The sequence below is a fragment of the Brachyhypopomus gauderio genome, chromosome 9, assembly GCF_052324685.1.
Source record: "Brachyhypopomus gauderio isolate BG-103 chromosome 9, BGAUD_0.2, whole genome shotgun sequence".
Taxonomy (NCBI): domain Eukaryota; kingdom Metazoa; phylum Chordata; class Actinopteri; order Gymnotiformes; family Hypopomidae; genus Brachyhypopomus; species Brachyhypopomus gauderio.
The window spans coordinates 17,124,444-17,147,188 of record NC_135219.1 but is presented as its reverse complement, the minus strand read 5'-3'; the positions used below and the strand labels follow the sequence as shown (position 1 = coordinate 17,147,188).

General features: G+C 39.9%; 3 long non-coding RNA genes across 4 annotated transcripts; 1 reads left to right on the top strand and 2 right to left on the bottom strand.

The window, feature by feature from the left end:
• Nucleotides 1-4,887: 4,887 nt before the first annotated feature.
• LOC143522510 (uncharacterized) lies at nt 4,888-7,331 on the bottom strand. The gene is made up of 4 exons (XR_013133032.1): nt 6,845-7,331; nt 6,427-6,520; nt 6,247-6,338; nt 4,888-6,108 (listed from the first exon to the last, which is right to left on the bottom strand). It is a non-coding gene; the product is annotated as an uncharacterized LOC143522510 (long non-coding RNA).
• Nucleotides 7,332-8,999: 1,668 nt separating this feature from the next.
• On the bottom strand, nt 9,000-10,351 carry LOC143522507 (uncharacterized). Of its 2 annotated transcripts, XR_013133030.1 has the most exons (4): nt 10,141-10,351; nt 9,595-9,839; nt 9,231-9,446; nt 9,000-9,043 (listed from the first exon to the last, which is right to left on the bottom strand). It is a non-coding gene; the product is annotated as an uncharacterized LOC143522507 (long non-coding RNA). The 2 variants fall into 2 exon arrangements; XR_013133029.1 differs by lacking the exon at nt 9,000-9,043 and having other exon boundaries at nt 9,054-9,446; nt 10,141-10,346.
• A 76-nt stretch (nt 10,352-10,427) lies between these two features.
• LOC143522509 (uncharacterized) lies at nt 10,428-10,983 on the top strand. The gene is made up of 2 exons (XR_013133031.1): nt 10,428-10,638; nt 10,747-10,983. It is a non-coding gene; the product is annotated as an uncharacterized LOC143522509 (long non-coding RNA).
• The last annotated feature ends 11,762 nt before the right edge of the window (nt 10,984-22,745 follow it).

Genomic DNA, 22,745 nt, shown 5'->3' with positions numbered 1-22,745 from the left:
ATCTCCATGGGGCAAGCTTCCAGCTGCTTTGGGGTTTGGCTGCGATGGAGGTGGCGTATGCTAGGGGCAGCACTTAGGCCGAGAGACTCTTCCTCGGAGCTTCTTCTGCAGAGCATTTAGCCAGCTGGGTTTTGGTAAACATTGATTCATGAATGTTCTTAATATTTGCAGGATCAACATTTTTAGTTCATCTGCCATGTTTCTGGATATTAGATCAGACATGTGAATATGTTCAGTGGATTAGATCCTACGTTTTATAGCTCAAAGGCCATGCTGTATACTTTGACCTTATTAAATGTGGTCATTAAAACCTTTTTATAACCCTATTACATGTGGTTATGGCCTTATTAAATATAGCTAACCTATGCAGAACGGCATGAGTAATTGAACAGCAATACATCTTTTTGTTGCCTTCACTGTGTACTGATTTGAAATTAAATTAAACCATGTATGGAAACATATGGTGGAAACACAGCCAACTCATATTAGAATCAACTAATGAGTTTTGCAGGATCAGCTGCACCAAACTCCGCCCAGCACGCATTTACAGTCAAACCTTGAGCCCCTGAACACGACAGGAAAGGTGAATGATTGTGTTTACAGGTCTGGGACGCTGATTTCACGATCAGGATTTTGGGACAGTGAAATAGGAGGTGCTACATAAGAAAAGGCCCAGAACTGAAGCACTCTCAACTTGCTGTTTGATAGTATAATGTAGGGATGTCAAAGGCAAATACACTAAGGGCCAAAAAAACAAATTTGCTACAAGGGTTTAATAAAACATATTGAAATGATTGCACATAGCCTATTGAACCAAGACCTAATACAGTGTATATTATTTATTGCTTAAATGAATAAAGCAATATTTTCTTATGGATCTGTCAGTAATTTCAAGTTAAAACATTTTTCAACAAGCAAACAGATTAAATGAATTAAATAATAAAGGTTTAAAAAGTGCTGGAATTTAGGCTAAAGTACTTGAAAATGCTTGAAATTGTAACTACTTCGTTTCACAACAAATAGCTATCTGACTGAATATTACGTTAACAAATACGAGCCTCTTGTAATTTCAGGATGAAACATGAGAACGTGAAGACGTTAAGATTGGGCGTTTTGAAAATAAACAACCATTAAATAATGTGAATAAAAAGCGAATTATTTCGAACCATTTCGAATATATGTATAAATATTTAACTTAATTAAGTTTAACGTGCTGGTGCGCGCAAAGTTACAAAATTCGAGAGGTGCACGACCTCGCGAATCGACAGCGCGCGACACCCTCGCGCACGGGCGGATCCACTGCGAATACGTCATTTTCGCTCGCCGCTTGTGTGCGCTGCAGTGGCTTCGCGGGCTACCGTTGCATTATGGAGAATGTAGTGTTTGTGCGTGTAAAACACCAGCTGGCGGCTGTGGCCTGCGGGCCGGTTCTTTTCCAATGTGAAATAAACATGTAGTGTAAGACTAGGCTTAATCCCTGTCTGGGAAACTGCCCCATATCCTTACTGTACTGATACAGAATTACATGCTTCAAAGTAATTGCCCTTTTTTGTAACCCTAGATATCACAGTGTTGACAGATGATGACATCCAGGAGCTTCACGGTGTTGCCCCAGATGCTGCAGTGCTGACAAGTATAGACAACAGTGATACAGATACAGCTTCTTCAGATAATGACCCAAATGAAGAACTAGATTGACCTGATCCTTTAACATCTTTATATGAGGAGGCCCTCAGAGAACTCACACCAGAAGAAATGCAGGTAAAATGTGAAGAGGTGTTTCACAAACTGAAAAAGACATCACAGCCACAACAGTGGGAGAGACATGAGCTTATCACTCGTCAGCAGTCTCATTCCAGTGCATGGCACACATATAGAGCAGGCCGTATAACCAGCACAAAACTTCACAGAGTCTGCACCACTGACAATATTAGCAAAGAATGTCTCATTGATATAATGCAATACAACACACCACACCTAAATGTTCCAGCTGTGTGCAGAGGTGGGACCAAGTCAGTGTTTTGCAAGTCTCAAGTAAGTCCAAGTCTTTATCCTCAAGTCCCGAGTCAAGTCTCAAGCAAAGACAGTCAAGTCAAGTCAAGTCTCGAGTCAAGACAGGCAACAGTCAAGTCAAGTCCCAAGTCTGAAACTTGGAATTTCAAGTCCTTTCGATTCTTTTTTTTTTTTAAACCAATGTTGCAGGTATATTTTAAATGTAAATAATAGACATGTGTACTTTTTAAAATCTGTATTCTCCTCAAATCTTGATAAAACATGTGCAACTGAAAACACGAAGTGTTACCGCCCGGTCTAGGTCAGACGGTAACAGCAAATGAATGATGGAGTGAATGGAGGAGCGAAATAATAAAGAGGAACCGACAACACTTTAACTGATTCAATAATATGTATTTAGACAATATGTAAACGTAAAAGTAAATCTGCAAGATGTTACAAGCATGAGCTTAGCACCGACTGACTTCAGGTAGGCCACGCTGAAAACGGGAAAAGAAAACCAAACTACAAAACAAACAGCGGCCTACCCTACCTGGTGCTAAGCAACTTCTTTTAAATACTAACAACAACAACAACCAAGAAAATAAAAGAGAACACTACATAATAAACACAACTACGCAAAAACAGAGACACAGTCCACCACACACACACAAGAACAAGGGGCAGTCTAACAATTCTCAATATCGGATTAGCAGATGTATATATATATCCAAAAATCATCCTCAAAACAGGGAGAACAAACGAGGAGAGCCTGCCACTCTCTCCTGCCGTCTTCACTTCCAGGAAGCCTTTTGTAGCTGAGGACTGACTTGTCAGGCACCACCCAGAACCATGTGACTCCATCATCCCGGGTGCACCTGAAAGAGATTACAACACAACACCACACATACCACAGCACATCACGCTCCCTCGGGAGAACAGCACAATCATACAGCAACAACTCATCACGCTCCCGTAAGAGAATAGTACTATGTGTACAGTAATAACTCATCACATTAGGACCTAACACGAAGTATAAAAAAAACTTTAAATTACACCTCTTTATTGCACAGTTCAATTTGTTAAAATTAGCTGCAAAAATATTCATACTTTAAACTACAATTTTCCAGAAATAAATATTCTGTGAAAAAGTCATAAGTGGAACTCCATGTTCAAATAAAAAGTGCTGATATTTTCACAGTACAATACAAAGAACCATAACAGCATTTTTCCCTCTCTTCTCTTATCTGGTTTCTTGGAGAACATGTGTGTCCATGTGTGAGTGACACACGACAAACAAATATAAGAACTGAACAATTAACAGGAATCAGGAATGCAACTTTAGACATTTCAGTAAACTATTCTGCATTGCATTTGCAAAAGACCAAACTGGCCAAAAGTCTGTATGTCATTTGTGCACGATGAGGCCGTAGAATGATGTCCCCATAGCTGAAAACTCGCTCCACTTTTGTCAATATATTTTTTTCTCGACGTAGATGTCTTCAAATACACAATCCATGCTGAGATAGAACTGGATATGATGGTGACAGAGAGAGGCTCTCTTCCCTGAGTTCAGATACAGAACCCAGGGTTGCCAACCCTCACGCATTGAGCGTGAGACACACGCATTTGACCGTCTTCACACGCTCTCACGACACACATCCGATTTCTCACGCCGAAAAAAAAAATCTAGTTTATTTACCTCTGATCCTTATCTATGATTCAATGAGTTACTAGTTCGCTCTGGTACCAACCATTGGCGATCGATCGAACGCGATATAATACTTAATTTGTGTCCATTTTACACCCCGCCCGGAAACAATTCACGTTCGCTGACCCCCCCCCCCCCCCCCCCATTTGATTGGTTGTGCTGCAGCTCATGCACACACACACACACACACACAACGTACAGAGTGTGGAAAAGCAGAGGACCGGTCTGCGTCAGAAGGACGGAAATGAAATGAATGGGGCGCACTTTATAAATATTAATATGCGTTTTAAAATTTAGATTTGGGGTAAAAAAATCAAGTCTTTGCAAGTAAACAGGTTCAAGTCCAATTCAAGTCCCAAGTTATTGGTGTAAAAGTCCAAGTCAAGTCTAAGTCTCTGAATATTTTTTCAAGTCAAGTCAAAAGTCTTTTATTAATGACTCGAGTCTGACTCGAGTCTAAGTCATGTGACTCGAGTCCCCACCTCTGGTGTGTTGGGGAAAAAGCACTGAGGACACTGCAAGGAAGTGCTATACTGACTATATGGTCAAAATCCATCAAGATTTCACAGTCACCTCCTCTGGTTTAGTTGTACACCACAAAGAGCCACATCTTGGGTCATCACCTGATGGAAAAACAAGTTGTGTCTGCTGTGGCAAGGGAGTTGTTGAAATTAAACGTCCATTCAAATATCGAGAGAGCCTCCAGGGAAGTTCTGAAGACAAACAGTTTTGCCTGGAATCTTCTTATGTACTTAAGGACACACACCCGTACTACTATGAAGTTCAGCTTCACATGTTTGTGTGTGGTGTTGGCCACTGTGACTTTGTTCCGTGGACTTTGTTTGTTCAGTCAGAAGTCATCGTGCAACCATTGAGACGCCTTTGTCTCCTTCTTGCTGCCAGAGCTCCTGACTTGGAAACACGACCCTGCACTGAAGGCCAAGAGGGTTTGCAAACACTGTGAAAGGCCAATGTTTGGCAAAATGATTGAGTGTGTGAAATGCAACCATCATTTCCACTACAGTTGTGCACAGATAAAAAGAAAATCTGCAGACTGGCTCTGTCATCAGTGTAAGAAATGAGGTGATTATTTTGGTGAACATGCTAGAATGATTAAAATAGTGCAAAATAAAGTACAGAGAAATATATTGTAGAAAAATATTTTATTTGTTACTGTACTCAGTTTAATAAACGTGGCAAATGAAATTATAAATCTCATGTGTATATACAATAGACAATGCATATACAATGTATGAAATACATACGTGAAATCCGAGCTGTGACTGGTTCAATTAATCAGTTTTTAGTTCAATAAATAAAATAAAGAGAAAAATAAATTTGGAGTAGTGCACTTATTTAAAATGTGTGTAGCATATTCTTACTTTTTGTTTGGCACAACAGTTTTGCACAGGTTTGTGAGGGCTGCACATACAGTTGCTATATCATCTAATGTATCTGCCTGTGACACTGGAATTACAGTTTGTAATATTTTGAAATTTTTCCAGCGTCCAATTTCACGCTCAACATGTATGCGAACATGTGAAAGCTGTCTAGAGGAGTCAACTTCATGTGATGGAAGTTGTTTTTTACCCTTTGTGTAGTTAGGAATTCGTAAAGTGGCACCATAAGATGCCAAGTCCTCTCTGATTAAAAATCCACGATCTGCTAATACCTCATCGTTAGGCTCCAAAAGTTCGAGGAGTCCTGATTCCTTTGTTATTTGTTTGTCAGACACCCGACCACCCAAACCTGGTGATAGAAATGTTATGGACCCTGCAGGAGAAATGCCAATTAGGTATTTGATTGTATAGTTGTGTTTATATGTGGACCAGGTCTGTGCTCTTGCAGTCAAACTACTAGGCCGGCTAATGAAAATTTCAGTACAGTCTATGATGCATCTACATCTCTTGAAGTTCCTCTTGAAAATCTTTGGCATGTGTTTGAGGACTGCTTGTTTACTAGGCCATTTAATGAGAGGCCTCAAGCAGTGTGCCATAACAGGTAACCAGCTCCGAAAAATGTCTGATACTGTGCTGTAACATTGAATTTGTAGGCTAGGTAGCGGTTACTAAAACCCATTCTCAATTTCATCAAAATAATAAATAGGTGATCCTCTAAACTGAGATTATGGGTAACATTTTTTACACTACCCACTAGTTTCCCTAGAAGCCAATCAAAAATAACAGTAGTAAGCCCTGTGAGAAAAACAAACTGAGTTATGTCTGGCTTTACAGTTGAACAGGTGAATTGTGCGTTTTTCAGCTTCTCTTTAAGTTTGGCATTTTCTTCCCGAAGTTGTTCACATTCTTTACGCAGGCTGACACACTCTTCCTGAAGCTGACCATGTTTTGTGAATAGATCTTCATAGTCTTTCTGTGGTACCATGACCTCTGCAGTCTCTTCAACTTAAGAACAAAGAAAAAATTTGGAAATTCAATCAGCTATGTTATTTGCCACATTAGCTTATGTGCATTTTAACAATTTACATTAAGCATAATTAATAAATTACAATTAAAAAAACATGAAATGATTAAGACCCATACCAGTGCAAGAGTCAACGCAGTCCACTGGTTGTGGAGGTGGAGCAGGTTGTGTCACAGTCTTCCTCTCATCCCTTTTCCTTTTTCTACTGAACCTATGTAATGTAAAAATTAATCATTTTAGAAAGGTTATGCTAAACTCTAACAATTAGTTCAGACTATCTGAAAAAAAAATTCATTCACCTGTCAATTTTTCCCTCTGGATGTTTACTTTGTTTTGTGTACACAAAAACAGAGGGGACAAAATCAGGGCTTTCAGAGTCTATCGATGCCTCTCCTGTGAAGCAGAATAATACAATTATTAATTAATTTAAATTAATATGTAACAAAATAAGAAAACAACCCAAAGAGCACAATTATGTATTTGTGCACATCTTTTTTAACATTAAATGTAACAGTTTTAAAAGAAGTTGGTTAATGCAACAAAAAAGTATGTTTATTGTATGCGATTTGATTTCAGGGAAGCTCGTGAAAGTGCTTGCACTAGCTAGTTAGGAATAGCACTTCGGACAAGCCCGTTTTTATTTTAAGCCCTGGCCGAGTAATTGACAGCTATAACCAGACGTCCTGACTTAAATAAATGTACGAAAATCCACCTTACCTGATATGAAATGGGCGCTACAGACGCGGGCATTCTTTATGATGTCCTCTGTCCAGTCCACCCTGTTAATAGCCTGCAGCCACAGCCGTCTCCTATTGCTCTGAAATGGACGCGATCCAGATGGTATTCGATAAAACTTTAAACCTTTACCCGACGAATAACGGTTCGAACAGCCGTATACACAACAACCAGACATCTCTATTTTGAACAACACTACATATTTTAAAAAACAGCGCTGATGTTAACGCAAGTCAATGATGAAAAGCTACACTTCCGTTGCCAATATGCGCGCGCATCTTCGTGACGTCATCTTTGTATACAAACTTTGAAAGGGTCTTGAGCCGTAGCCGTCTCTTTCTACGGCTCTGGCGGGTATTCCACGAAGCGAGCTAACTCAGTAAGCCGGGCTTTTAAAGACAAGCCTGGCTCATTTTGCTCAAATTCGGTTCCACGAAATAGGCTTTGAGCCTCGCTCAGTTACTACAGCAACATATACGTTTGAACTAACCTGCTCGGTACCAGGCTAGAGTTGAGGCTTAGCTTAGCGGGACCGCTTCTATTGGCTGAGCAGCGTGATGTCTGTCTCGCCATCCGGGAAACTGGTTCAAGAGGAACAAGGTTCCGCTGCAATTCTATCCATTAAATTGCTGTGGATGTAGCATATCATATCATATTTTTATACATTTAATTGAGTACTGTAATTATTAGTTTGGTATGATTGCAGGTCATTATTATCAAAATTTAATAATTATATTTCCAAATGCAATTTATATTTCGATCTTCAGAGTACATACTCATTGTTAATCAGTGAGGTTTTTACACATTTTAATGTACTGGTTTAATCTTAACAAATTCAGGTCAGTGTAAAATGGAATACAGTGTAATCGCAGTTATGGTCAACAAACATACATTTAGCATAAACTCTATATCACAAAAATACTACTTATTTGAGCGCTACAGGTTCAGAAGACACAGTATTATATATCTTTGTAAATTACTGGGGCCATATATTGAGAAGACCACTAGACGTAGTAAAGCTTTTACCAAACCCTAAACGGTCTGTATCGCTTTGCGCTTCTTTTCTATACAGCATTGGGGATGCAGAACATCTTAGTAAGCCAACAGTCTGCCGCGAAATTCCATAGGTTTGTCTTGCTTCCTTAATATATTCCCTGGTCACAGAGGCATCCTTCCCATAAAAGAAGCTTTTTCAGAACAGCAGTAACTTGGAGTTAAATTTATATGACTTTAAAAGAGACTCTTATCCAGAGCACTTACCGAAGTGCTCTGTATTCTTCTTGATTAACTATTTCATGCTAAAATTCATTCAATTCAAAATGAATTGAATTCTCCAGGATTTCCAAATGTCATTGGTGCTATAGACTGCACTCACATCAGGATAAAGGCTCCATCTGGACCCATGGAAGCAGACTATGTGAACTGAAAATCATTTCACAGCATCAATGTACAGGTACATGCAAGTTTTGCCTACCCAACAGAAATTGTAAAGCATGTCGCTCCATGGGTTTGAACAACTTTCACCCTTTGTCACTTTTGCCATTGTTCTAGATGGTTTGCACCAGCCAATTTCTATTCTCCAACATTGAGGCAAAATGGCCCGGCTCGGTGCACGATATTTTGTGCCTCCTCACTGGCACAGAGGTTTGCCCAAGGTAAGAATACTCCAACCACACAAAATAGTGCAGATTTCGCCTCAGTGTTTAACTCCTTATAATCGTAGGTGTTTTTCCTGGCTTGCTGCTTGGGGATAGGGGTTACCCCTGCCAACCTTTTCTCCTTACCCCATATGCAGACTCTACAACAGATGCAGAGAGGAGGTTCAATCGTGCACATTCAAAGACAAGGGCATGCATTGAGATGGCATTTGGACAGTTAAAGAGCAGATTTAACTGCTTGCGCCATCTCAGAGTGACCCCTGAGAGAGCCTGTGACATTATAGCAGCCTGTGCAGTTTTGCACAATGTGGCAATACTGCAAAAAGGAGTAATGCCAAGAGTGCTGTTGGAGCAATGGGAAGACGACATTTTAATTGCAGACCACATGGATGGTAGAGCTGTGAGGGACATGTATGCAAACACTTACTTTAGTTAAGGGAATATTTTGTTTGCATTTGTTCATTAACACAAAACAAGACACCTTTTTTTTGGAAAGAGAAATTTATTGATTGTCTTGCTGAGCCTGTGGACAGAAGAAACTTTGATTTACTTGGCTTGCAAAAACAAGCATATTAAAGTGAGACATTTTTGCAAATACATCTTTTTAAGTACCTTTTGTAGATCTCACTAATCTCAGATTCCTTCAAGACAGAAGTATAGTCAAGATTGAGAAGTATTTATTCATGTTGAACTGCATAACTACTACTCACTTGTTCTCTTGTAGAGGTGTGAGCTCTGGACATGGAGGTCTGAGGGTCTTCTCTCTGTTCTTCCATTTCCTTTAAACACAACACAAATCATGAGATCACACAGCACATTAACAGACAGATACATAGACACACACGCCTTACAGCTGGCCTTTCTGAACAGGCAGACACTGTGTCCTCATCCTCCTGTACCATCCTGGATGGTCCAGCAATCTCCCCCTGCAAACAACAAATTAAGACACGTAAATGTTAACGGTCCTCAGGGTTCAGATATCATCATTGTCAAATACAAATACAGTGTACATTTGCAATATCTACAGACCATTTAGCAATTAATTATAAACTTTAATGGTAAAACTCAGTTTACATGCTGCTGTGAAACAGAACCACCGCGTTCCGCCATGTTTGAAAACGCTGGGAGGCTGGTGGGGTGGGCGTGGCTTGGTCCCAGAGGCGGTCTCAGAGCTCTGTGTCAGTCCGGAATCAGTGACCAATGGAGATTGCAGAGGAACGCCTTCATCTAAGACCCTCCCTCACGTGAAATGTGTTCCAAAAGTCAGAAGCAAAAAACGAAGCAGAAGCAAAGAGAGATTCCAGAAGCAAAAGACCTTACTGGGAAAATCCAAAAAAACAAAAACAATGGAACCAAAAACTTGTCAAAATGCAAACGAAAATAAGTTTCAAATAACCAATTATATTAAAAATATATACTTTTGATATATATTTTTCTGTTTTGCATTCATAACATATACTTTCTGCTCTTGGATTTACTTTTGCTTTTGTGGAACTATTGAAACAAAAATCACACCATAGTTTCTTGCTACTGTCTCTGCTCGGTGTCTCGCCACCCTGCCTACTGCTTATTTCAAGTCGTTTTGGTTGTTTCTCTGTTTACTTCGAGTACTTATCCTACCTCCTGCGCCGCTCCCTGGCCTCTCTCAAGTTTTCCTCCCGCTGTTATCCTTCCTGTCCGTTTGGTTTTTGGGAAGTGTTTTTTGTTCCTCGCGGCGTGTGTGCCTGCCGGCCAGCCGCTTCCCCTGGCGTCCTTTGTTCCTCTTTGGTTTTTTGCTTGTTCATTTACGCGTCGAGTATTTCCGCGATTGTTTTCAGTTCTCCCCTATTTTACAATACAATGTGGGTGGAGTCGCTGTTGGCGTGCGGGTTGTAATGTCGTGACATCATTTGAATGCGACCACAGCACCGTACAACAACGGACGAGATGGCGATGGAAGGACTCGTGTACCTTGTGCTCGAATTATGGCTTTTTTTCCGGAAACGTGCAAATGAAGAGAGCAAGAGAAGGTTGCAGTTTGCGAGACGCACGACACAAGAAAAGGAGCGGAGACTCCTTAAGACCATACAGCAGTATCAGGCCGAGGACGACAGGAGAGGGAGAAAAAGACGCAGGCTGGTAAGCTAAGCTAACGCTAGTTAACGTCAGTCTTTCTCCCGGAGATAAATGTGTAAAGCGTGTAAAGCTAACGCAGTAAAAAATGCATTCTGTGTGTGTGCGTTTCAGATGGCTTTGTTGTTGGCTAATAGCCGTCGCAAATCCTCAGTGTGGACATTCCGACCGTGTGGAGGAGTGTGATGGTAGAGATGCTCGCAATGCACTGATGCAATATATCATAACAGTTAAATTGTTGCCATTGCCTGTGTCACGTACACAAAGCAATAAATCTGTGATTGTCAAACTCATTATCCGCTGCTGATTATGTTAAGACAATTAAAAGAACATGATGCCCCTTAACACATACCATTATTGTATCTTATTTATCTTTATCTTCATTATTGTATGTGGTTGCTCTAATTATTGGTAATATAATTTGGTATTACTCAGACCCTCCAGAAAGTCGCGATGTTGCGATTTGCAACTTCAAACAAACCCCGCGAATTCAGGGCGGTGTTGCAACTTCAGCCAATCACGCTGAAGAGGAGCAGACTGAAAGCAGCATGAGCGACGAAAATAACGGCAAAAAGATCGGGAAAAGCAGTATCCCGGTACACTACATGGAAGCGGGGATAAATTGATTTTGTTTTTTGTTTTCAGTGTTTTATTGTTTCACAATGATGGGTTCATACATGTATTTCCAACAAGTTTAACATTTCTAGCACCAGCCCATCCACTCCAAGTGATTTTTCATAGTCTTTTAAGAGACGGAATGTCCATTTCTGCCACCGAGCTGTTGCACTTCGAGGGATCATTTCAAGAAAGTGAGAGGGATCATTGTGCATTCTCTGTCCCAACACCTGTGTTTCAGGGGGCGGGGCATACAAAATCTTGAGAGGGATCATTCCTGCCCAAACTACATAGAGCACATATGACCCGCGAATTGATTATCTATGGCCCCCTGGATGATATTTAATTACTATTAGAACCGGCCCGCAGGCCACAGCCGCCCGATGGTGTTTTGCACGCACAAACACTACATTCCCCACAATGCAACGGTAGCCCGCGAAGTCACTGCAGCGCACGCAAGCGGCGAGGGTCTGAGATAAAGTTTATAAGTTTAAACTTTAAACTGAGATAAAGTTTATTTATCTCTGATCCATAACTATAGTTCGCTCTGGCGCCAACCACTGGCGATCGATCTCGATATAATACTTAATTTTGTCCATTTTACAGGCTGCCCGATAACGTTCAATCACAAAAAAGGCCCGCGAAATCCTGGGGGGACTGATTACTCAAACAGGCTGAAAACACCCTGCATAAAAAGCATCAGTCATACAATCAAATGAAATCAAACTTTTACTGATCACATGCATAGTAATACACAGTACAACTTGCAGTGAAATGTTTAAGTACGGTCTGATCACACTGAGCCATTATAAAAAAAAAAAAAGAAAAGATTTGTAATAGTGTAAAGAAGTGTAATAGGCGTAGATAAACTGTAGTGCAAACAAATGGTGCAAAAAGCAAATTACCTAAAAATAAAGTATAACTTATTATGAAATATAGATATTTAAAGTACAAAATATGTAAATAATAGTTATAGTTTTAAAAAAGTGCTAAAAGCAAATTACCTAAAAATAATGTATAGCTTAATATGAAATAGATATTTAAAGTACAAAATGTTATTGTTAAGTACTACAAGCAAAATTTTGTGTGCTTTTACTGGCGTCTGTCTCGCATGGTGTTCACAAGTTTGCCAAGCACCCCGAGGAAAGCCCGGTTGAAGGAAACATTTTCCGCCAACTCCCCTCTCCTCAGCTCAGCTTCTTGTTCCCGGGCCTCGCGACAATCACGGAGCAGCAGCTGGATGTGCTCCTCACGCTGCTCGTGCATCCACACATCCTGTGCCTGCATCTCCAGAATATGTGTGCCGATATCCAGGTCTGTCTGGGTCCTTTTTCGCTTGCCTTGACAAAAAAAAGAGGGTAATGGCAGTTGATTAGTAAAACTGAAATGCACTCATGCTACTCCGGTGCTTCACATGTTTTTTGTGTTCACCTGTATAGGGCTGTCACAGGTCAACAAATTGCTCTTTTTGTAACTCCCATCCAGAAACAGTGGTTAATTTATTCTGGCATTGTTCACAGAGCAAACAATTTTGGGGAGACCTCAGCAGATTTTTCATTGATCATCTCCTCAAAGATTTTGTTTTATACTGGGAAAATGTTGTCTTTGGCTTTCATATGTATGCCAAGAAAGAAGGGAATTGCTATTTTTTACTAAACTTGATTTTGCTTCAAGCTAAATTTTTTATTCATAAATGTAAATTTGGTAAGAAAACCCCTTGTTTTGAAGTATTCATAAAGGAAATGAAATATTATTTCAAACTGCTTGCTGATTCAACAAACAAGAAGGCTATCAGGACTTTGAATGTATGTTCCACTTATAACCTGTTTGTTTAATGTAGATAACCTCTGGCTCATTTGTATGTTATGTTTTTGTATACTGTTTGTTGTATACTCACCTCTGTGAAGTGTGATTTAATTTTTAAAAAAAAAAGAAAAAAAAGGGGGGGGCGGGGGGAGAGGGGTTTCCCTCAGCGATATCTGGAGCTCCGCTCCTCCATTGCTACACATCACCTTCCTAACGGATTTTTACAAGAGGGGTTGTCACCGATCAAGAATGCAACACCAACCATGACGAGGAAGACAGCCAAACCGTGGCCATTTTAATCGAATTTCTCTCTAACCAGGGCTGAACTGGGAAAAAAAATCGGCACTGGCATTTTTGGTTTAGACCGGCCCCTCATAACTAGTGGAGCACAACCGACTTGTAATTTATGTGTGTGGGGTACGACGTAGAAAAATTATTTTAAAATTTCTGGTTAAAGTCATTGGATTCAATCTTAGCATTATTATATCACAATCACTTTTATGATTTTATTGAAACCATCTCTAATATGTATTTTCTGAATATCTCTGATAAAACAGCTCAATTCTAATTCTTCATGTTAAGGGTGTTCCCTCCTTTAAACAACTATAACATATTTGTATCTGGCTACAAACAAAGCTGCTTTATGAATTCATGCAATGCAAACATGTCTTAAAAGCATTTGACACCATTTTACTCTTATTCAGTGTGGGCTTATCTTTTTTTACACTTACTGTAGTCATGCTTAAATTGCAAAGCTTTTATTTATCATTTATACATTTTTTAATCTTAGCATAGAACATAGAGGCTACACATTCAAACTACTATACAGCTTTTAAACACACCTGTTGATGACTGTCCAAAAAAAACTTCCCAAGTCGTTGAGCGGCTGAATAGGGGAAACTAGTGTCCGACGCGTTAGCTGTTCAAAACGTAAATCCAAGCTTGAGTTATGGTTGCTTTATTTTGTATCAATCATATATTCCAAAATTAAAACATCAGCGTCCACAGATCTCCACAATCCACAAACGTTATGAAGTGCAGATACAAGCGATAATCCTTAGGCAACGATTACTTTAGCAACTTGCAGCGTTTTAGATGGTCAGCAAAAGTAGGCTTCCCACATCACCCACTCACTACCTGCTATCACCTAGCAAGTGCACAGGTGATATTGCAAATTGTTACCGCTACAGACACCACGTGACCCAAACAGTACACGTCATTACGTAAGTGCACACAAACCCTAAACCCAAGTCTACGCCTGTCCACAACATTCCGCCCCCTAATTATTACAACACCACACAGTAATAATTAACACATCCAATACCATAATTCAGCACATAAAACACACTACATCACAGTTTCAATAAACCAATATAATGCACTCCAAAGGGTCCATCCAGTTATTTCTCCTTTCTTTTCTTCTTATCAGTCAGTCATAGGCCAGAGGTTACCAGCACTTAGCCTAAATATCAAGTCAGTCTGTAGTTGCATCAATTGGCTCCAAGATGATGTCATGCGTCAGAGGCCTCCTGAAGAAGGCAGATCTTTGTGACTGGTCTGCATACAAAGCTGGTTGAGGTCTTAATCCAGACCTGACGTACAAGTCCTTTCTCGTCTGGTGCAACTGCTGTGACTCCAGGAACCACGAGGTGCAGAGTCATTTACTATGAGAACCACGTCTCCGGGAATGAAATTGCGTTTACTCTGTACCCATTTTTGGCGCTGTTGAAGTTGTGGCAAGTATTCTCTAATCCATCTTTTCCAGAAGAGGTCAGATATATATTGGACCTGTCTCCACCTCTTGCGTGCATAAAGGTCATTTTTCTGAAACAGACCAGGTGGTAAGCACAGATTGGACTTGAGAAGGAGGAGGTGATTCGGTGTTAAGGCTTCCAAGTCATTGGGATCAGTGGATTCTTGTGTACTGGGTCTGCTTGGCTCTTCAGTCCTGCATCTGTACTCCTTGGCCTCCCGCTCCAGCATCTGGACCTTGATCTCCAGACGAGCCTTGTCGCTCTGCAGCTTCTTTATGGTGTCTGTGTGCTTGATGTCGAGGCAGTCCACCATGGCCTGGTGTTGTTCTGCGTCCCTCTCCTGCTCCAGCTGGGTCCTCAGTTGCGCCTCCTGCTGGCGGTGAAACTCATCTACCTCATGGAACCGAATATGAGGCCTTTCATTCTCCTGAATCTTCTTTTGCAAGTCCTCATTGCAAACAAAGCAAAGTCCTTTTGCAAACACACTCTGGGTCTGAAAATTCGGCTGAGGGGGAGAGTCTCCTTTACTCTTGCTCCTCCTGCCTTTGGTCTCGCTGGCCTGCAGGTCCTCCTGTAGAAGCTCCTGGCTGTTCTCAGGGAAGTCCATCTTGAACTGCTGTTTCCCCAATTTATCAAGCATAACAGCAGAAATACTGTTGATGGCGACTGTTAGACACCCTGGCCTTCCACAGCGTTCTCTGCCCAATGGCCCATTTACTGTCCAACCGAGCACAGTCTTAATAGCAAAAGGTCCATCACCTACACTCCAGACGACCTCCAGAGATTCCAGTGCTCTGGGCATGTTCATGCCGATCAAAAGCTCCACTTATGCCTCAATTTCTGGCAGATAAACATGCTTCAAGTGTGGCCAATCATCCAGGTCTTGTTGTCTTGGAACATTACACACATTAACAGGCATTCTATGTTGAGTGAAGAGGTCAGGCATTTCACAGTAAACATCACTGTCCAACCCAGCAACTTCCAGTTCAGTCACAATGGAACTGTCCACCACTTTCTCTTGTCCCATGCAAGAAGATGTGTGCAAGAAGATCCTGGTCTTCCTCCCAGAAAGATTCAGCTTATCCAGGAAACCCACTGTACAAAACGACGCTGAACTCCCCTGGTCCAAGAAGGCATAGGTTTCCACTATTCTTTGGCCTTTCTTTGATTTTACCTTAACTGGTACAATGGCAAGCTTGCAGTATTGCTCACCGGCCCCAGTGAGACCACTGGTCTAGACTGTAACAGAAGAATGATCTGCTTCAGTGTCAGATCTGACCTCCTTCTTCTCCTTGTGATGTATATGAATGATACTTGGATGTCTGAAATCACAAATTTTACAAGAAAGGCGTTTTCTACATTCTTTGCAGATGTGCCCAGTACACAAACAGCCAAAACATATGCCATTCCTTTTAAGAAAGGAAAACTTTTCATTATGAGGCTTCTCATCAAGCAAAGAGCATGACTCCAGTGCGTGCCCACCCTTGCAGAATAGACAATCTTGAACCTTTATTTGATGATTTTTCTCAAAGGCAGTAACAGTTGTCCCAAAGCAACTTCCTTTAGCCCTTGGTTAAGGACGTTTTCCTCCATCACTGCTCTCTGCTGTTACATGTGTTGGAGGAATGTCACATAGGTTTCCAAAGACAGGGAATGTAGCAATTTTAACTTGACGCTCAAGAAAGAGAACAATATCAACGAATGTAGGTCTGCGATGCTGCCGCTCCTGGACGTCACACGCTACTGTTCGCCATTTGTCTTTCAACTTATATGGCAGCCTTTTAATCACAGCAAGCATATTGGCAGGTGTATTCAATTCAGAGAGGTCATGAACCTCTTCCATCGCTTTGCGACAGCCACACAAGAATAGACAGTACGCCTGAAGAGATTTTCCGTCTTCTCATCTAATTAATGGCCATGAGTGGACTTTGTTCAGATAAGCAGATGCAATCACATGTTCATTTCCAAAATGGTCATACAGTAGAGTATGTCAGCACCATCTGACATATGTTGACAGTTCTTAACAAGTTTGTTGGGCTGCCCCCTGGTGTACTGTGCAAGATAATGCAGGCAATCATCAGCATTGCTGGTTTTTGCTTCTATAATCTGTTCAAATGAAAGCATGGAAGTGCAATGGACTGCCATCAAAGACTGAAGTTGGTTCCTTATTCACCAGTGTCTTATTCGCACTTTCCGTTCCACCTTAAAAAATAATGCGGTAGTTTCATTACGTCGCCGCGATAGAATGTATTGTACGTTTCTATGGCATGTCAGGTGATAATGTACTGTGCATACAGTGCATTGGTCTTAGTTTGTATGGCTGTATCTCCTGATTCTTACATCGTCTCAGAGATCTGACAAGCTGGTTTGATTGACCACAAAGGTGACTGTTTAAATTCAGAAGAAGAAGATTTTTTTACTGTAAAATATTTTATTAATTGTCCTGAGAACTTGGCATGTCGGGCGATAATGTACTGTGCATACAGTGCATTGGTCTTAGTTTCTATGGCTGTATCTCCTGATTCTTACATCGTCTCAGAGATCTGACAAGCTGGTTTGATTGACCACATAAGTGACTGTATAAATCCAGAAGAAGCAGATTTTTTACTGTAGAATATTTTTACAATCATCCTGTAAAGTCGGCATGTCAGGCGATAGAATCTGGTCAGTATATTATACTTTTGAGATCTTACATAAGTTTTCATCTTCAAAAAAATGTTTAAATATCTGACTGTAAGGGTGAATATATAACAATTAATTATAAACATAATTTCCCAGTTAGACTTGTTGTTTCTAGTTCACTCTTTATGTTCTAAATATAGACAAACATTATTTGTTTGTCGTTTATCCTGATTTCATACAGATTTTCTAAATGCCATACCAGCTGCACTTCTGAACAGATAATCCACTAAAATTAAATGGGTTTGTGAAAAGCAAGTCCTAGAATGGGAAGGCCTTTGCTTGTGTTGCTGCTAGAAGTGCTATTGCTTTCGTGAGACTAGCAGAGTTCATTTACCTCTGTGTGATGGCCCAGTATAATGCTTTCCAACTTTCTGTAGTTACACAAGTTACACAAATTCAGCATTCCACATGGCATGTTAGAATATTTGCAAACAGCTCTTCTTTGTTATTTACAACAGCATTATCCTCCAATCTCCATGTAATTTTGGTGAATGTTGTCTGGCACAGTATCAGACAGATATCAGAGACTATTAAAGATAAGGTGATAAAAAATAAAGCAAATAACTGGGCAACTGATATATGAGAATATGGTAATTCTACTATAAATCTGACTGATTATACTGCGTATTTGCTCTGACTAGCAATATAAAAGTATGCCATTAAAGAAGGACAAATAGTAATGCAGGAGAGGTAGACCTAAGAGGAGGTTTATGGATGCAGTGGTAGAGGATATGAGAGTGGCTGGTGGGTCAGAGGAGGACACTAGGACAGGGCCAGATGGGGGAGTTTGATCCGCTGTGGCGACCCCTAAACGGTGTGATGGAATATGTTGTGATGTATATGTTAGGGCTCTTTGCATATATGTGTGTTAATAATGGCTTCAGAAGGCCTCAAAAGTGTTTGTCTTCTCTCTGGACTGCCTTGGCTCACTCCTAATCTGATGTTCCTCTGATGTTCCTAAACTGACCTCGCTGGAGGCGCCTAATCTCCACTTGGAAGGGGCCACGGCCGCACTCAGTCCATCATGCCATCACGAGACTGCCAAGCATGGATGGGGCATGCGAGGGGAGAAGCCAATATACATTTGTCCAATCATGTGCGATTTGTGTTATGTTCATCCAATCATATGCTTTGATCACCTCATGTTCACCTCGTGGACACCTTGTGTGCTTGTGATTAAAGTATAAAAGATGAGAGTTCGGAGAGGGGAATTAGCTTTTTCTTTTGCAGATGCCTTGTGCGTTTGTAACAGAGGTCTCTGGAACTAATCCATACTTGCTTAAATAAATTATTTTACTTTATTATCTTACCCAACTGCTTCTGAGTTTTATTGTGCTCACCATTTAAGGGTTTCACATTTTCAACCACAACGGAAACAGCCGAAAGAAGAAGAAAAAGAAACAAAAATGAAAACAGAACAGAAAGTTCTAAGTTGCTGATGAACAGTGGCCAGTGGAAATGACTCTTCAATATTGCTATGAGTGAATAATTTAAATTAAATTAATTAAAAAATCTAAAAACAACCGAGACTAAAAAACTGCTGCGCATTTTAATACTTTGTCATTATTTATTTACAAATAACAATAATTAAAATTCAATTGCAAACAAATGTAAAAGTGGAACTTTAAAATATAATGTACATGTTAAAGCAAATGTAAATGTAAGAAATGTTTAAGGACTTTCGAGGACACAGAGCTTTTCTCTTTTTTAGCTTTCTCTTGTCAATAATTTCTTGCAAGAGAAATTCCATGTCTCTTTTGTCTTTGCACACAAAGGCAAAGGGAAACATGAACTCTTCCCTTAACTCAGGTTCAATAATGTCCTCCGCAGAACTTAGCAGGTGTAATGCAGCTTCAGCTTCTGCTGGGGTCATTGACAGGAAGCGTGGTGGATGGATGCTGGAGTGCAACATCCTTCTGTGTTTTTTCATCCACTGCTCGATTGGCTTCATGTAAGTTATGATATTGCTTGCCTATTCAAACAAAAATGTAGTAATTGTAAGTTCAATCCTTTAATCAATGCATTACTGCTTGTATATTTTAGGATGCTAAGTTTATAATTTTATCTAGTAAATCAGTCATTGCATGTTAACTTTTATTCTTTGCACAATAATTAAAAATACAAATGTTATTTCAATATATTTTTATGCTTTTTCCTGCTAAATATTTAACACAAACATTTTAAAGGTTTGCATACAAGAGACCATATTTGAAAGTTTGTGACTAAAAACATCACTTTTATCACTTTTTGTGTTACCATTTTGCCTGTGTGACACTGTCCTGCACTGTCTTCAGGACAAGTCTGTACAAAGATTCAAAAGACAACAGTGTTATTAAAATTTGTTTTACTGTTGCCAGTTTTCCCCAGTTATGTAGCTTTAAAATTTGTGTTACTATTGTCTCAATGCCTCCGTCTTCACTGTCTTCTGAATAAATTGTCTGTTTAAATGATAGAAGCAAGCAGTATTGTCAGTTATTCATTTTAATCAAGATTAATGTAGACTGGTTTTTGTTGACCTTTTTCTTGCAATGTTCTTGCTTGATCAAAATTGGGTCATATAAAAGCAAACATTTCTCTCTCTCTGTCTCTCTCTATATATAGATAGATAGAAAGATATATGAATTGATACTGAGAGAGAAAGATATTCTGTTTTCTAACATAGACTAACATAGACTTGTAAGTTCAGTCATGTTTTAGTTAGCGTTGTGGCAGGGTCTCCAACACTTTCTTCTTGAGTGCTCTATGCCAAAAAAAATAATGATAATTTGATTTCATCACATATGTATTGTGAATTTTTTGCAGGTCATAATATTACAAAGCATATTCTTCTAGTGTTACAATACATTGAGCCATTTTGCTCCAGCAAGCCACATAATGCCATGTAATAGTCAAATTGTTATGATAACCATACATTTTGTTTTTGTAAGCTTATCAGTCATATTTGTAAGGAATACTTACCCTTAACAGTACAACATTTACCACACTGCACTTATGTTTGAAGAAATGTTTTATATCTGGAGGTGTAGCGATTGTGTCCTCAAATCCTATTTTTTTTGTTCTGCCAGTCCATCATAAAGATGCCACTGATCTCAACTCAATGAGATCATTGTCGATGGAATGATATAAAATGAATGTTTGCCCAAAGGTTGTAGGTTACTGCAGCAGGTATGCAGCTGTGAATAAAGACATTCATTTTATTAAACTGACATTCATTTTATTAAACTGATGTCGTAATTGCACTTTATCTCTGGGAACACTTGCTAATTATTGCACTCATACTGCATGTAGTCTTGTAGGTATTTCAGTCTTGCTAGGTATTGCTCTGTGTCTAATCTTATATTTTGTTGTCTTCTTTCTAGGTATCAGCACTGGCAACTGTTTATGGCAGTGCTTGAGCTCGAGTAGTTTGGACTTAAACCTGTTTATACTAGATAGAGATGCATATTCTGACTAAACACTTAGCACTTTTGTAAGTCGCTCTGGATAAGAGCGTCTGCTAAATGCCGTAAATGTAATGTAAATGTAATGTTGGTTTTATTGTGACAACATTACCGTTTACATTTTCCAAAGAGACACTGTATTTCTGTCCTGTATTTTAAATGAAAGCCAAGGTTCTCAAACCAGTCATCAGGGCCCCCCAACAGTCTATGTAATTTGGCTTAAAGGAAAAATGTAGGCTATCTGGGGTTCCCATGGGACTGGTTTGAGAAACATTGCATGAAACCATGCAGATAAATATTCTTGAATGTAAATAGACAAAAGAAAATTCATACCTCTCTCCAAATAGCTGGAGTCTTTGTGGTAGTGCTGTTGACTGCAGTTCAGGGTGATTGGTGCTAAGAACTACTGAATCAATGGCCATTATCAGTAGAGGAGGTAACCCATTGGTGCTACTACTGAACTACTGAATCAATGGCCATTATCAGTAGAGGAGGTAACCCATTAACGAAGTGCCGGCACGTGTAGGTTCTCCTCCCCGGGCAACGCATATTTATGCTTTTTAATGTCAGTAAGAAAAGGCACCATTAAGGACAAGACAGAAAGTACATGAATTTGAACTTAAGTGCCTAAAAAGGGCAAGTGAAGATAGTGCAGTAAAATGTCACTGTACTCACAAGTATACAAATGGGTTACACTGGTTTAATTATTGCCTGAAAGTTTGACAATAAGCAAATAATGGCATAGAAAATGAGTAGAAAATCAAATGGTGATAATGAGGAGATAAAACCGTATGAAATAAGACAAAAGTATAATATACTGAACAGATTCTATCACGTGACATGCCAAGTTCACAGGACGATTGTAAAAATATTCTACAGTAAAAAATCTTCTTCTTCTGGATTTATACAGTCACTTATGTGGTCAACCAAACCTGCTTGTCAGATCTCTGAGACTATGTAATAATCAGGAGATACAGCCATAGAAACTAAGACCAATGCACTTTATGCACAGTACATTCTATCGCTTGACATGCCAAGTTCACAGGACGATTATAAAAATATTCTACAGTAAAAAACCTTCTTCTTCTGGATTTATAGTCACTTATGTGGTCAATCAAACCTGCTCGTCAGATTTCTGAGACGATGTAAGAATCAGGAGATACAGCCATAGAAACCAGCACAAGCACCGGTTACATACCACCGTTGTCGTCCCCGTCCGAGTCGGGCAGGCCGCTTTCGTAGGCGTAGTGGCGTTCAAGCTGTGCGCTGAAACCGGGCAACTCCGTTGCCGATATTTTGCTGATGACGACTGTCCAAAAAAAACTTCCAAGTCGTCGAGCGGCTGAATAGGGGAAACTAGTGTCCGACGCGTTAGCTGTTCAAAACGTAAATCCAAGCTTGAGTTATGGTTGCTTTATGTTGTATCAATCATATATTCCAAAATTAAAACATCTGCGTCCACAGATCTCCACAATCCACAAACGTTATAAAATGCAGATACAAGCGATAAGTTTAAATATTGAAATGGACCTTTAAAGTGACGTACAAGTGCTTGAATTCCACCTTGTAAAGGTGTATGAACCCTGCAAACATGACTTTGTTCATTGCGCTGAGGCGCGGTGCGCGCGAAGTTACAAAATTCGAGAGGTGCACGACCATTGATCTATATTAATATATATTAATATTAATATTAATACTATATTAATATATCTATCTATATTAGTAATATAGATCAATGTGCACGACCTCGCGAATCGCCAGCGCGCGTGGCTCTCGCGCACGGGCGTAGCCACTGCGATTACGTCATTTTCGCCGC